Source organism: Pinus tabuliformis, chromosome J (assembly GCF_031772625.1).
Source record: "Pinus tabuliformis cultivar Carrire ecotype Pingquan chromosome J, CPIR1, whole genome shotgun sequence".
NCBI lineage: Eukaryota > Viridiplantae > Streptophyta > Pinopsida > Pinales > Pinaceae > Pinus > Pinus tabuliformis.
In genome coordinates, this window is record NC_142295.1 from 329,941,313 (window position 1) to 329,956,402 (window position 15,090).

The 15,090-nt window shown below is 35.0% G+C and overlaps 1 long non-coding RNA gene across 3 annotated transcripts; it reads left to right on the forward strand.

The window, feature by feature from the left end:
* Positions 1-6,466: 6,466 nt before the first annotated feature.
* On the forward strand, positions 6,467-7,474 carry LOC149227096 (uncharacterized). Of its 3 annotated transcripts, none has more exons than XR_016247105.1 (3): positions 6,467-6,743; positions 6,831-6,930; positions 7,031-7,474. It is a non-coding gene; the product is annotated as an uncharacterized LOC149227096 (long non-coding RNA). The 3 variants fall into 3 exon arrangements; XR_016247106.1 differs by having other exon boundaries at positions 6,467-6,726; XR_016247104.1 differs by having other exon boundaries at positions 6,467-6,726; positions 6,835-6,930.
* The last annotated feature ends 7,616 nt before the right edge of the window (positions 7,475-15,090 follow it).

Sequence of the window (15,090 nt, forward strand, 5' to 3'; positions counted from 1 at the left end):
CTCGGAAGCTCAAAAGCTCCGAAATACTGCTCCACATTTTGAACTGTGGGATCCTTACCCCACATAGAAAGGATATCCTCCAGTTCCGGGTCCAAGTCCACCAACTCATTCGGATTAACCATGGTTTAGAGGTGCGAACCAAGGAAAGCGACAGCAAACAGACAAAGATGACGAGCGCCCACACCTAAGAAACTAGTAAACGGAAAACGGGAGACTGCAGCTTCAACTTTTAAAAATGTTCCTTCACAGAAAAAACGCAAAAACGGAAAGACAACCACCTCCACCTGCCAGTCATCCGTGGGGTGTCTTTCTGCGCCTTCACCCGAACGCGGAAACCTGCCTACAGCTCTCAGCCGTGACCTGTGCGAGGTTCCACCCGAAACCCTCGCCTCCAAACCCTAGCCATTTTTTTCGATTCCAATTATATTTATGTAAATCATATATTTAAAATGAACTAAATATTTTTTAATATAATATTCTCAATTGTTGTTTAATTCTTGTTTAGAAAAAAAACACCTTTTTTAAAATTTATAATTTTTTTATTAATTCATCCTTCAAACATACTATACATATATATATATATATATATATATATATATATATATATATATATATATATATATAATTATTAGTGTAAGTAAAATAGTATGCTAATAAATTTATCAAGGAAATAAAAATTAATAATTTGATAAAAATGAATATTTTTTTATTAAGAATTATTGATGTAAAAAATATTCATTTCAATATTTTAATATTATTTTGAGTATTTTGAAATTTTTGTAGATTTCAGAATTTATTATATATTTCTACTTTAAAAAACACATAGCATTAAAATCTAAAATTTCACATGTATTTTGTTGATTTAGAAAAAAAACATTATTTCCTATAAATTCTGGTTAGTGAAAAAAAAATCATCTTCCAAAGCTAAATGGCGAGGGTGACATGAAACAATATACAATGAAGTTCATATAATTTTCTTGTTCTTATTTGCTTGGCTTTGTGTTTGGCAAAGGAAAGTAAGTACTTATAATCTTTTCCAATAAGCATGATCCTTCTTAAAAAACCTTGCTCTGTAAAAGGTCATCTTCCTCCTGCCATGCTACTGGTAATTATTATAATAATAATAATAAAAAAAAAAAATGTGTTATAAATCGGTTCATACTACCATATCACTAAAATCCAAAATTTATCATCTATTTTGCTGAGCTAAAAGAACCCAAATTTTTTCAATGCAAAAAAAACCCTCTACCACAGCAAAATGATGAGGACAAAGTAAAACATCGTTTTACAATGACGTTTCTAAAATTCTCTCGCTAGGAAAAGGAAAGTGAGTACTTATAATCTCCACTATGAAGCACGATCCTTCTTAATAAACCTTGTTATGTACAAAGTTATCTTCTACAGAAAAAGGCACAGGAGGCCATAGGAAAATGCATGTGTTGAAGGTAGTACCCACAGCGTGACATAACCTTGCACACGACAACCATTATTTTGTAGGATCTCGTTTATTGCAGGGGAATATAAGTCCTTACTTTCATCTGCCAACAATATACGAACAAGAATGTTATGGAAAGTTTTTTTTGTACCTTAATGTTTCATCTCGATCTCATTTTTCTTTGAAGGAGAATTTATAAAGTTATGCCAACAATATAAGAACAAGAATATTATGGAGAGTTTTCTGTACCTTAATCTTTCATCTCGGACTCATTTTGCTCTGAAGGAGAATTTATAAAGCTCAGCAGAATATACGATAGTCACTAAGTGAAAGATATGAGAAATTTGACTGGTGGCCGGTGGGATTGCTTCCTCTCCCAACAATATACGAACAAGAATAAAAATATTATGGAAAGTTTTTTGTACCTTAATAAGATATATAACCACCCTGTTCAATATAAAAGGGGGGTTCACTATGTGCTCTGTCTACACATGAGATTAGACCCAAAAAAAAAAAAAAAAAGAAAGAAAAGAAAGAAAGAATGACTACCTTCTGAAGAAGATTGCTTTGCATCTACTTCATTAGACATTGTCCATCGATTTTCTTTGTATTGCACAACTTTTCCGTTTCGAACAATAATGACAGAGCATCATGTCGGGAGAATTTTGTACAAGATAGTTTGAATAGTTCCTTTTTTGCCTGAAATAAAATGCTTGAGGCAACAAGTTGGCCTCACCGGAAGCTTTCAAGAACGAGAACCTAAAATATGAAGCCTTTGGTGAAAAAAAAGGGGAAAAATTTGTATCTTTCAAAGCTTTGCATAGTTAAAAATAAAAAAAAACAAACACACATATTTCTACCCGAGCTTTCTCATCTTCCTGGGATTTCCCAACTGTTTATTGCAAAAACTACACATCACACTAAATTCCTGAGAAGCTTTAAGAAGATATTTCATAACAGTAACATTATTACTTCAAAGTGGGTGTCTGCGAGCAGGTAGTGTCTTCTGAGATTTATTCTATTTGATATGAAAGGCATCTACAATGTATACTACGAATTCAAAAGGCTAGAATACCAACACCGTTAGAACAACCAATTTCCGCAATAGACACTATGCAAGCGCTATTCTGACTAGCGTTTGCATCAAATCTTTAGGGCGCCTCATAAACATAAAGGAATTTGATTTCTATTATGGTAAGATTACAAGATTAATTTCCTTAATGATTTTATTGGTCTTAGCCGAGAACCACGAATGAATTCCAAGCTAAAATCGGGATTTGAAGAAATACACACAAAAAGGATGAAATTTTAAATGCCTGCCATTTAGAAGAGACAAGGAAGGATAGCATACAGTAAGAGCGATCATGGTGTCTCTGGGTCAAGACACAACAGTAACAGTCCACAAAATTAAATCTACTGCTTGCCGAAGGAAACCTATCAATATCACTTCTTGTCATTTCCTGTCGACCTCTAGGCTGGCTCTGCCACCGCTGAATGTGATTTTTCATCTTGCACAAATACTTTTTCAAGTCTCTTTTTAGCTCAGCTACCTAACGCCGAGGCTTAATATTGAATGGGAAAATAAAGACTTCAGTTATTTTTCCACACTGAGAGTACAAGAATTGAAGTAGAAATAGTAATGTAAATTTAAGTCGAAAATGAAAACATAAAAATTGAAAAAACCAAATTTGGGATTAGTTAAATTCATATAAAAAGAGGAATTTCAATATGTAAATATTTTTTAGTACTAAATTTAAAAAAAATTATAATTCTAAATAATTGATCTAGTTAATAATATAATAAATTTAATTAAATATACTTATTATATTTTGATACTTATCATAAATTAATATCTATTTATATTTATCAATTATTTAATTTATATAACCTTATTAACCTATATAATGATTTCATTTCCCATTTCTTTCCGAAAACTACTTAGGCAAATGAATTGGTGATGCATTGTGATTTTTGGGATTTTACAAATGCATCCCTTTTCTTGGTTTTCCCGAGCATTTCTATTCGACTTATATGGGGCGTTTTATAATTAGTAAAATGCCAAGGAAACCCAATAAAAATGTAAATATGCACATAATTGATGGTATTATTTGTATCCACTTGTAATATGTAAAACAATAAAACTTTAACACAATTAGAAATAAGTAATTTGTCTTTTTTTTTTTTTAATTATTACCATATGCTTAAACACCTATGAGTATATGCATTCTTTGAATAATTATTATGGTAATCCGATACTTTGGTTAATGGATGGCATACCATACCTGCTTGAAATGTTATTAAAAACCACACCATAATCCGTCATGCTCCAATAAACATTGCAACTTAACTATGCACTATAAGGTTTGCCCGAAGGTTCGCAAAGGAGGTGAGGGTGACATCTATCGGTCATCACGGTGGAAAACTGGGTACATCTGAACCATTGTCTTTTTCAGAGCTAATCCGATGGTCCAACTTCTTCCACAATCAGTTAGGGTATCAAACGTGCGAAGCCGTGCCATCAGTTTGGCTCATTTGCTCTCTGCTGCTCCTCATGGCCGAGCTCTGCAACTTGGCATCGGTGGCTCTGTTGTTTTGGAATTTCCCCACGTTAACCAACTGAACCAATGCAGGTTCTTTCACCCATTTGGTTAGACAGGTCTCAATCTTTACCATTGGCAATTCCGGCTATGGTTTATTTTTCTGGGCTCTCTCTGAACCCTCGATTGGATTGCAGGGAGCATACAGGTGACTGGTCTCTGATTTTACGTCAGGGTTAATAGAAGGTAACCTACACAGTTTTCAGGTGCAAATGACATAGTTTCCTATTACAGGCGGTGAGCTACTTACGATTTTGTTCCTGCTCTTTAAATTACAGCTTATCCCTTCATTTAGTTTCCTTACGATTCTCACCCCAATTTGTTTTGTATGTGACAGTCATTGCTCCTCAGACAATTTGGGCACCAGTAGCACTGCTGCAACTATATCCTGACTATAAACAGGTGTTGATTTGCTTGCGGTCATGTAGTTTATAGGTTAAGAATTGTGGGTTTCCTTTTTGTGAGTTTTGTTGAACTGTTATTTAGACAAATGTAGAGCCTCTTGGCAATTTTGACTCGGAAGAGGGTTTCCTACTCATTAACTATGAAATTGGTTTCCATTGTCTAGTTGTTTTGTATGTGACATGTATTGCTCCTCAAGCAATTTGGGCACTGGTAGCATTGCTGCAACTATATCCTGACTATAAACAAGTGTTGATTTTCTTGCGGCCGGGTAGTTTATAGGTTAAGAATTGTTGGCTTCCTTTTTGTGAGTTTTGTTGAACTTTTATTTAAACAAATGTAGAGCCTCTTGGCAATTTTGACCAAAAAGAGGGTTTCGTACTTGTTAACTGTGAAATTGGTTTCCACTATCTTTTCCTGTGGGTTTATGGTATTTCATTGAATGCTTTATGTGTGTGTGTATAAATATATATATATATATATATATATATATATATATATATGCTTACAGAATTTTATGCTTTAAATTCTTGATGTCTTGTTGAATGTATTCAGTTCCTGAATTTAGACAATTTTAAGAATGGAAATTGTGGTTTAGTCTGGTTCAGTTTATACCTGAACAGAGGAACTTGAACAGAGGTTTGAAGGGGACTGGACTCAGTAGCTGTGCACTCGACAGCCTGGTCTCAACCCCTTCGACAACCCAGTTCACCTAACAAGGGTATTTCTCCTATACATAACAAAAAATTTATTTTCCGGAACTAGTTATAGTCAATTAACTCTTACTGTATTCATATAATATTTCGCATTCAAGGTCTTATTTTGTTTTTATTGAGTTATCTTTGTAACAACAGTTATGATTTCAAGAACTTGGGGTTCACGGTTAACCCTCTCGGCCATAAGGTCTGTTTCCCTTCCTATTACCTACCGGCCTAATATTTATCCATGTCAAGGACTCGGTGGAGGTTCCGCAGGTTGTAGCCATGAAAAATACCACCTCGTTGAGTCATGGAAACAGGTTTGGGCAGAGAGGTTCTAGGCTTCCAATCTTGTTCTGGCAGTACCCATTTTGCCCGGCTCTAGCACAGGCACACTTTCCTGTAGGTGATACGAGACTGGTTTTCGTTCTGCTTCCATTGTGTCATCTTTTATTATGACTGCTTCAGAAGCAATTTTCTTTTCCCTCCTATTTCATTACTGGAACCTCCCTGCAAAGCCAGAGACCCCTCCCCCATACTGTCCCTTCTTTCAAGGGTTACAGTTCTCGGGCATATACTAGATTTGCAAAAGTTTTATAGAATCAATACATAAATTTTCTTTAATAATTACAATATTACACACACACAATTTAACTGTTATAGGTCCAAAGATTGAATTTTGTTGTGAGAATCAATCATAGTTTTGTTGTAAGAAGCATTATTGGGAAGAAAAAGGCACAACGTTTCAGGGAGTGACTATCACGTGGCAAACAAGGATAACTAGGATGAATTACAACCTCTTTTTCTGCCTACACAATTTCAGTAGAGCATGGAGCTTTGTAAAATGTCGAAATCTATATAATTTTATGTCCAAGAGAATTGAAATTATTAGCAATTTAATTTATATTTTGGTTCAAGTTTTTTCTCTGGCTATGAATTGTCATATCGTGATTCGAATTTTCTTTTCATTATCTAGTGAAGGAATTTTCTTAGAGGCCAATACTCCGATTACTGTAATTTTTTCTTTGGCTATGGAATTTTCGTAAAGGATCGATTCCTGTAATTATTAATTTTCAAGAGAAATTAATCTTTATTTTTCCATTAGAAGTATGTTCAATCTCTGGTTTGTATTATTATCATTCATATTTTTTTTTGGCGTGAAAAAAATAGTTTTAAATTTGGAAAGAAAAAATGTTTTTTGGGAATTATTTTTAGGTCAATGTTGAACTATTCAGAACTTGACATTTATCACAAACTTCATAAATTAATTGATGGTAAATTTTTTTTAATCCAGCATTTACCCTAACTGTATATTGTTTATATTTGATAGATAGTAAGTGTCATTATCAAGTTCCTCGAGATACTCAAATACATCTAGGTGGACAGTTGGGTACATCTGAACAATTGTCTCTTCTGGAGCTAATCCGACACTCCACCTTCTTCCACAATCAGTTAGGGTATCAAACTCAGGAAGTCATGCCCTCAGTTTGGTTCATTCGCTCTCCACTACTCCTCATGGTCGAGCTCTACAACTTGGCATCGATGGCTCTGTTGTTTTGGAATTTCCCCACGTTAACCAACTGAACCAATGCAGGTTCTTTCACCCATTTGGTTAGACATGTCTCAATCTTTACCATTGGCAATTCCGGCTATGGTTTATTTTTCTGGGCTCTCTCTGAACCCTTGATTACATTGCAGGGAGCATACAGGTGACTGGTCTCTGATTTTACGTCAGGGTTAATAGAAGGTAACCTACACAGTTTTCAGGTGCAAATGACATAGTTTCCTATTACAGGCGGTGAGCTACTTATTATTTTGTTCCTACTCTTTAAATTACAGCTTATCCCTTCTTTTAGTTTCCTGAAGATTCTCACCCCAATTTGTTTTGTATGTGACAGTCATTACTCCTCAGACAATTTGGGCACCAGTAGCACTGCTGCAACTATATCCCGACTATAAACAGGTGTTGATTTGCTTGCGGTCATGTAGTTTATAGGTTAAGAATTGTGGGTTTCCTTTTTGTGAGTTTTGTTGAACTGTTATTTAGACAAATGTAGAGCCTCTTGGCAATTTTGACCCAGAAGAGGGTTTCCTACTCATTAACTATGAAATTGGTTTCCACTGTCTATTTGTTTTGTATGTGACAGGTATTGCTCCTCAAGCAATTTGGGCACCGGTAGCACTGCTGCAACTATATCCTGACTATAAACAAGTGTTGATTTTCTTGCGGCCGGGTAGTTTATAGGTTAAGAATTGTGGGCTTCCTTTTTGTGAGTTTTGTTGAACTTTTATTTAAACAAATGTAGAGCCTCTTGGCAATTTTGACCAAAAAGAGGGTTTCGTACTTGTTAACTGTGAAATTGGTTTCCACTATCTTTTCCTGTGGGTTTATGGTATTTCATTGAATGCTTTATGTGTGTGTATAAATATAAATATAAATATATATATATATATATATGTTTACAAAATTTTATATTTTAAATTCTTGATGTCTTGTTGAATGTATTCAGTTCCTGAATTTAGACAATTTTAAGAATGGAAATTGTGGTTTAGTCTGGTTCAGTTTATACCTGAACAGAGGAACTTGAACAGAGGTTTGAAGGGGACTGGACTCGGTAGCTGTGCACTCGACAGCCTGGTCTCAACCCCTTCGACAACCCAGTTCACCTAACAAGGGTTTTTCTCCTATACATAACAGAAAATTTATTTTCCGGAACTAGTTATAGTCAATTAACTCTTACTGTATTCATATAATATTTTGCATTCAAGGTCTTATTTTGTTTTTATTGAGTTATCTTTGTAACAACAGTTATGATTTCAAGAACTTGGGGTTCACGGTTAACCCTCTCGGCCATAAGGTCTGTTTCCCTTCCTATTACCTACTGGCCTAATATTTGTCCATGTCAAGGACTCGGTTGAGGTTCCGCAGGTTGTAGCCATGAATAATACCACCTCGTTGAGTCATGGAAAAGGTTTTGGGCAGAGAGGTTCCAGACTTCCATTCTTGTTCTGGCAATACCCATTTTGTCCGGCTCTACCACAGGCACACTTTCCTGTAGGTGATACGATACTGGTTTTCGTTCTGCTTCCAATGCGTCATCTTTTATTATGACTGCTTCAAAAGCAATTTTCTTTTCCCTCCTATTTCATTACTGGAACTTCCCTGCAAAGCCAGAGACCCCTCCCCCGTATTGTCCCTTCTTTCAAGGGTTATAGTTCTCGGGCATATACTAGATTTGCAAAAGTTTTATAGAATCAATACATAAATTTTCTTTAATAATTACAATATTACACACACACAATTTAACTATTATAGGCCCAAAGATTGAATTTTGTTGTGAGAATCAATCATAGTTTTGTTGTAAGAAGCATTATTGGGAAGAAAAAGGCACAACGTTTCAGGGAGTGACTATCACGTGGCAAACAAGGATGACTAGGATGAATTACAACCTCTTTTTCTGCCTACACAATTTCAGTAGAGCATGGAGCTTTGTAAAATGTCGAAATCTATATAATTTTATGTCCAGGAGAATTGAAATTATTAGCAATTTAATTTATATTTTGGTTCAAGTTTTTTCTCTGGCTATGAATTGTCATATCGTGATTCGAATTTTCTTTTCATTATCTAGTGAAGGAATTTTCTTAGAGGCCAATACTTCGATTACTGTAATTTTTTCTTTGGCTATGGAATTTTCGTAAAGGATCGATTCCTGTAATTATTAATTTTCAAGAGAAATTAATCTTTATTTTTCCATTAGAAGTATGTTCAATCTCTCGTTTGTATTATTATCATTCATATTTTTTTTTGGCGTGAAAAAAATAGTTTTAAATTTGGAAAGAAAAAATGTTTTTTGGGAATTATTTTTAGGTCAATGTTGAACTATTCAGAACTTGACATTTATCACAAACTTCATAAATTAATTGATGGTAAATTTTTTTTAATCCAGCATTTACCCTAACTGTATATTGTTTATATTTGATAGATAGTAAGTGTCATTATCAAGTTCCTCGAGATACTCAAATACATCTAGGTGGACAGTTGGGTACATCTGAACAATTGTCTCTTCTGGAGCTAATCCGACAGTCCACCTTCTTCCACAATCAGTTAGGGTATCAAACGCAGGAAGTCATGCCCTCAGTTTGGTTCATTCGCTCTCCACTACTCCTCATGGTCGAGCTCTACAACTTGGAATCGATGGCTCTGTTGTTTTGGAATTTCCCCACGTTAACCAGGTGAACCAACACAGGTTCTTTCACCCATTTGGTTAGACAAGTCTCAATCTTTACCATTGGAAATTCAGGCTATGGTTTATTTTTCTGGGCTCTCTCTGAACCCTTAATTGGATTGCAGGGTGCATATAGGTGATTGGTATTTGTTTTTATGTCAGGGTTAATAGAAGGTAACCTACACAGTTTCCTGGTTTCCCCATTCAAGGTAATAGCTACTATGTGTTTGACCTCCAGTTTGTGTCCATTCCTTATAGATACTCTGCTTCCGATGTCCATTCCCGGTAGATACTTTGCTTCTGATGGAATTAAGACTGCTCTTGAGAGTTGTGAATGATGTTCCATCCAAAATTCCAACACCATCTTGCCCTAATTCCCCGAATTCATCAGTCAGGTTTCCTAAGAGGATGGTGTTTCAACAGTTTGATGCCTTCTCTAAAATGTTCTAATGGAGATTTAAAATTCATTTATTTAGTATATAAATGATGCAATCTAATGGAGATTTTACATTTTTTGGAAAAATTTATTGAAATTAAAATTTAAGATTACTTCATTTATATATTTAGTATATAAATGATGAACTCTAATGGAGATAACAATTGGTTCTTATGCATTAGTACTTTACTTTCTATATTATTGAATGTTAATTTTACATTTTTGAAATGTTTATTTTCTAGAGGGGAAAGACAATTAAAAAATTGTGGAGAAAATTTTACATTTTTGAAATGCAACACAGCAGTCCATCCAGTTCACTGATGCAACACAACGATAGGGGAAAGACAATTAAAAAGTTGTGGAGAAAATTTTACATTTTTGAAATGCAACATAGTAGTCCATCCAGTTCACTAATGCAACATAACAGTCTGTCCAGTTCACTAATGCAACACAATGATAGGTGTAAGAGTGAATCGAACCTTAAACCTCTAGATGGAAAATTCTTTAAAAGAAAGATGCATTACTAACCATGATGTAGTGGCCCTTGTTGATGAGCGTTGCAAGTGCAAGGTCATAGCTTCTATGTAGTGGGCCAAGCTCCCGACAAAATGTGGCATTGCTCTTCACAACATTGATGGGAGACTGTTGCGGCCTTGCTCTTCACAACATTGATGGGAGATTGTTTCATCCAACGACCGCAGGCCCCACCATTCATCGTTGAGATTCCACCAATTTTCAGGCCCCTTGGGACCCTGTTTGTACTCAAATAGTCGTTATAGTATGAGCAGTTATAACTAGTTTCGCTTCCGCAGGCCCACCATTCATGGTTGTGCTTCCACCAGTTTTCAGGCCCCTTGGGACCCTCTTTGTACTCGAACAACCGTTACAGTATGAACCATTAGAATGATTTTCCTTTATCGAACAGTTGAACCTCTTTCAATCGTCTAACACATAATCGTATGGTCCACAAAAATGACATGTGGGCAAGAGGAGAGTTGATTTCAAAGGGGAATGCCTTACTGCATAATTACTTGGAAAAGGATCAAATTTAGTTCTATGTAGATTTTCAATCCAATTTTTTCGCATGTATGGGTATCAATGGTGCGTAAGACATTTAGTCAAGGATAGGAAATATGGAGGTCCATCCTCAAAATCCTTATGTTCCCTTATTTATAGCTCATGTTCCCAAGAAAAAATATCATATTGATAAATAAATTATGATTATTGCCTTATATAATATTATGTATGAAATCATTTCCAAAGTGTTGATGATTTCCTTAAACCACTTCTTTCCAAAAATTGTATTCCAAGAGGAAGTATGATTTATGATAAGGAGTTATCCATTGGATAAGGTCATTGTTGCACGGAAAATTGTCCACTCCATCGAATCCTAAAAATAAAATGGAATGAACATCAAATTAGATATGTCCTTGGTTGTTTATCCGTGAGATATTGAATAATTTTGTGTATGATGATCATGGATCTAGTGAGTGGATAGTTGTGTTAAAAATATTACAAATAGAAGACTCAAGGTTGGGTGGGAAGGGAATGCGAGGGAACCCTAATGAAATCCCTTGAAAATGCTAAGCTTAAGCCTGTTTCTAAAACCCTAATTATGATTTATGTTAGGACAATATAGGAGTGAGAAAAGGGATGAAATATGGATTGGTTTCCAATAGGAGAACCCTAGCCACTTGATCCTTGTGAGAAAGATAGTGATTCCATGTGAGAAAGAAAGTAGATATTGTAGGTTGATGACCTATGTTTTTGTGTGGAATAGGAAAATTGCTAATAAACTATGGAGGAGCTAGAGAGAGGTGAATTAGTGTTAAGTTGTGGAATATAAAACATAATAAATAAATAATATATTTTTATGAATTATAATGGATTAGATCCTACCATCATGGATATTATATCACATAAATGAAATTAGGCATATCATTGAAACGCCTATGATAAAGTATTGGATAGGAAAAAAAAATCAAATGAGAGGTAATGGATTGCAATAAATATTGTGTCCACTTGGGGCATAGGGAAGGTGGATTCTTATAAATAGCTCCAAAGGTTTGCAAATCCTTGGTTGTATTGCTAAGAGTTTGAATTTTCAAGAGTATATGGAAGCCAAGTTAAATTCGTTGATATCAAAATATGAGTATCAAAGAGCCTTACATAAAAAAACCATGAACAAAAAAAATAAAAACCATAACAATAAAGAAAATAGAGCAAAAATTGAAAAAGTAGAATTGATTGCTTACTTTATTACTAATGCAAATGCCTCTATATAGTAAATATGGAATGTTGTATTGGATAAAATCAATATTATGTTGGTTGTGATCCTTGATTGTCTTATCGATGCATATGTTAGTTGTGATCCCTATATTATAAGGTAAAATAGATGCATATGTTGTAGATAAATGACTGAATATGTTGGAAGGTTAGTTTTCAATCCATAGTTTCTTTGATAGGGAGAATATTAATTTTTCACTACTTAAGGCTACCTTGCATGGAAAACACTATTGTGAAACTTACAATGAGAAAAGGTCCAAGAAACGCTATTTGTTTACAATGGCCCCCTCTTGGAACTCTTTTCAAGACATTGTCAAGGAATAATATTACCTCGTGGGGACCTATGAGGACAAGTACATACAATGGACCACACTATGGAAGCGAAGGGACTAAGACATGCATGAGTTAATAAATACTTATATTATTGTACACACAAAGGTGGGTATCAAAGACTCTGAGTGACATTTGGTGCTCAAGTACCTCGAATGTCTACAAAAATAACTTCAGGAAGAAATTAAGTTCCTAGACATCTCCTTGCTTGGTATAGCATACTGATATGCTGCCAAGATTAAACAAAAAGTTAAACAAAATAAACTGTTGGGCCCCTATAATACCAGTGATTACCCATTACTATTGTAGTTATACCCCTTATTAATATTGTTGTGCCCCGATTGCCCCCATATTGTTATTACTGTGCCCCATAGAATCCCTTTATTGTTATTTTTGTGGCTTTATATTATTATTGTTAGGTCGGCTAGATTATATTGTGACTCCTTAGACTCCTATATATAGAAAGGAGGTTTTTTCATTTGAATCATCCAAGAATTGTTCATTTATGTAATGTAAAGGAGGTTGCCCCCTCGAAGAGGCTGAATTCTAAGGCGTTGATCTATCTTTTCTATCTTTTCTTGAGCTGGTTTCGTAACATTTGGTAAAAGAGCTTTGGATTCTAGGGTTTCGCTGCTCCAAACAGTTCATCGTGGAATTTTTGCTATAACTTTTTTTCTGCGATGTTTCAGAAGTTGAAAAAAAAACCCATTTGAGAATATATCACGCTGAACCTCGGGTCCAAATTTCAAATATTTTTGTAGTATATTTGCGGAGATATGATCTGAGGAAATTGGTATTTTTCCAGACTCCTGAATTACATTCCAAACAGGTGACCTGGGGAAAATTGTCATAACTTTTTCTCTGTGGATCGGATTGAAATTTTGTAAGAAGGTACAGAAAGAGGATGGACTATAGTTTCTTGTATACATTTTTCAAATCCAAAGGTTGAAACAGTGACTCGTGGCACGTCGTACAAGTTCGCTCTACTGAACTAGTCTATAATCAAGTCACTGTGGGAGATTTCGTATAACTCTTCCTTGGAGAATCCAATTTGGGTCAGACTTGTGGCATTGGAAAGAGGACACAAAGGGCTACTGCAGGTCACAAATTCAGAACTAGATGATTGAAAAGTACAGAGATACATCAGAGGCAATATCGAGCTCCTACAAAGTGAAAAAAGGTGTGTAGATTTTCTTAAATGTTTGCTTAAGCTTGGTTTGAAAATTTATTTTGAAGGAATTCAAAAGGCATAATAGAGCATTATTATCGGTAACTGATGCCCCGAGGAAAGAAATGCAAACACCTAGTAAGGAACCTGAAAGCTCTAGCATGACTCATGAAGAAGAAGAAGAAATGCTATATGATATATCAAAATTACAAGAACAAGTGCAACAAGTGTCACTTGCACAAAAGGAAACAGAATCTAAGATGGATGGTTTAAGGAAAGATGTAGAAGCTAAGATGGATGGTTTAAAGAAAGGTGTAGAAGCTAAGATGGATTGTTTAAAGAAAGGCATAGAAGCTAAAATTGATGGCATGGATGATAAGATGGAAGAATTGAAGATAAATATGAATAAGTTGCTACAAGAAATGGTCACTAAGGTGAAAGGGTACTAAAGGAAACTCATGATGAGAACAAAAGAAATGTTAATCATGATTCCATAGACTCTAATGTTGGATCGAAGACTCACCATATTCCAAAAATCGATATGAGGAAGTTTGATGGCAAGGATCCCGCCACATGGATATTACAGATGGAGCAATTCTTCGATCTCAATAATGTGCAAAACACACAAAAGGTACGTATGGCAACTTTATATTTGGAACCAAATCAGTTTGTATGGTATCAATGGCTTTGCTCTCGTAAACAATTTATCACTTGGGCAATTTTTTTGGAAGAATTGATAGCACATTATGAGGATACAAAAAGCAACACTTTTTTTAGCCAATTGATAAGTCTCAAACAAAAGGGTTCAATAATGGAGCACATTGAGGAGTTCCAAAAATTGAACATAAGGGTAAAAGATATTCCAGAGGAGCATAGGATTGATGTGTTCATAGGGTCTTTAAAGGATAATATCCAACATGATGTTCGCCTTTGGGAACCTGATTCATTAGAGAAGGCATTCAGGTTAGCAAGAAAAATGGAAAGCAAAATTATGGCAACCAGGAAGCATACCACTCACAACTATAAAGACGGAAGTGTTGTTGCCCATAGTCTTCCACAACCTATAAGGTTGACACCACAACAATTGGAAGAAAAAAGAGCAAAAGGGCTTTGTTACAGTTGTGATAGCAAATACACTAAAGGTCATAAGTGTGCTGAGAAGAAATTATTCTACATAGATTGTGAAGAGGAAGAAGAAAAGGAGCAAGAAAGGTCAAAAGAAGAGGATATACTCCAGGAACAAAGCCTAGATGAAGAACAAATAAATCCGACCATATCTTGTAATGCATTGGCGGGAATTACCACTCCTCAAACCATCAAGATAGAAGGACAAATCAAGAAGAAAAAGGTAATAGTGTTGATTGATTCAGGAAGCACCCACAATTTTATTCATTGTAAGGTAGCAAAAGAATTGAATTGCTTCCTATATCCAGCACCAGAGTGTCAAGTGATGATTGCAAATGGAGGAACAATAAATTGCTCTGGAAAGTGCCATAATATCAAGCTATCCAT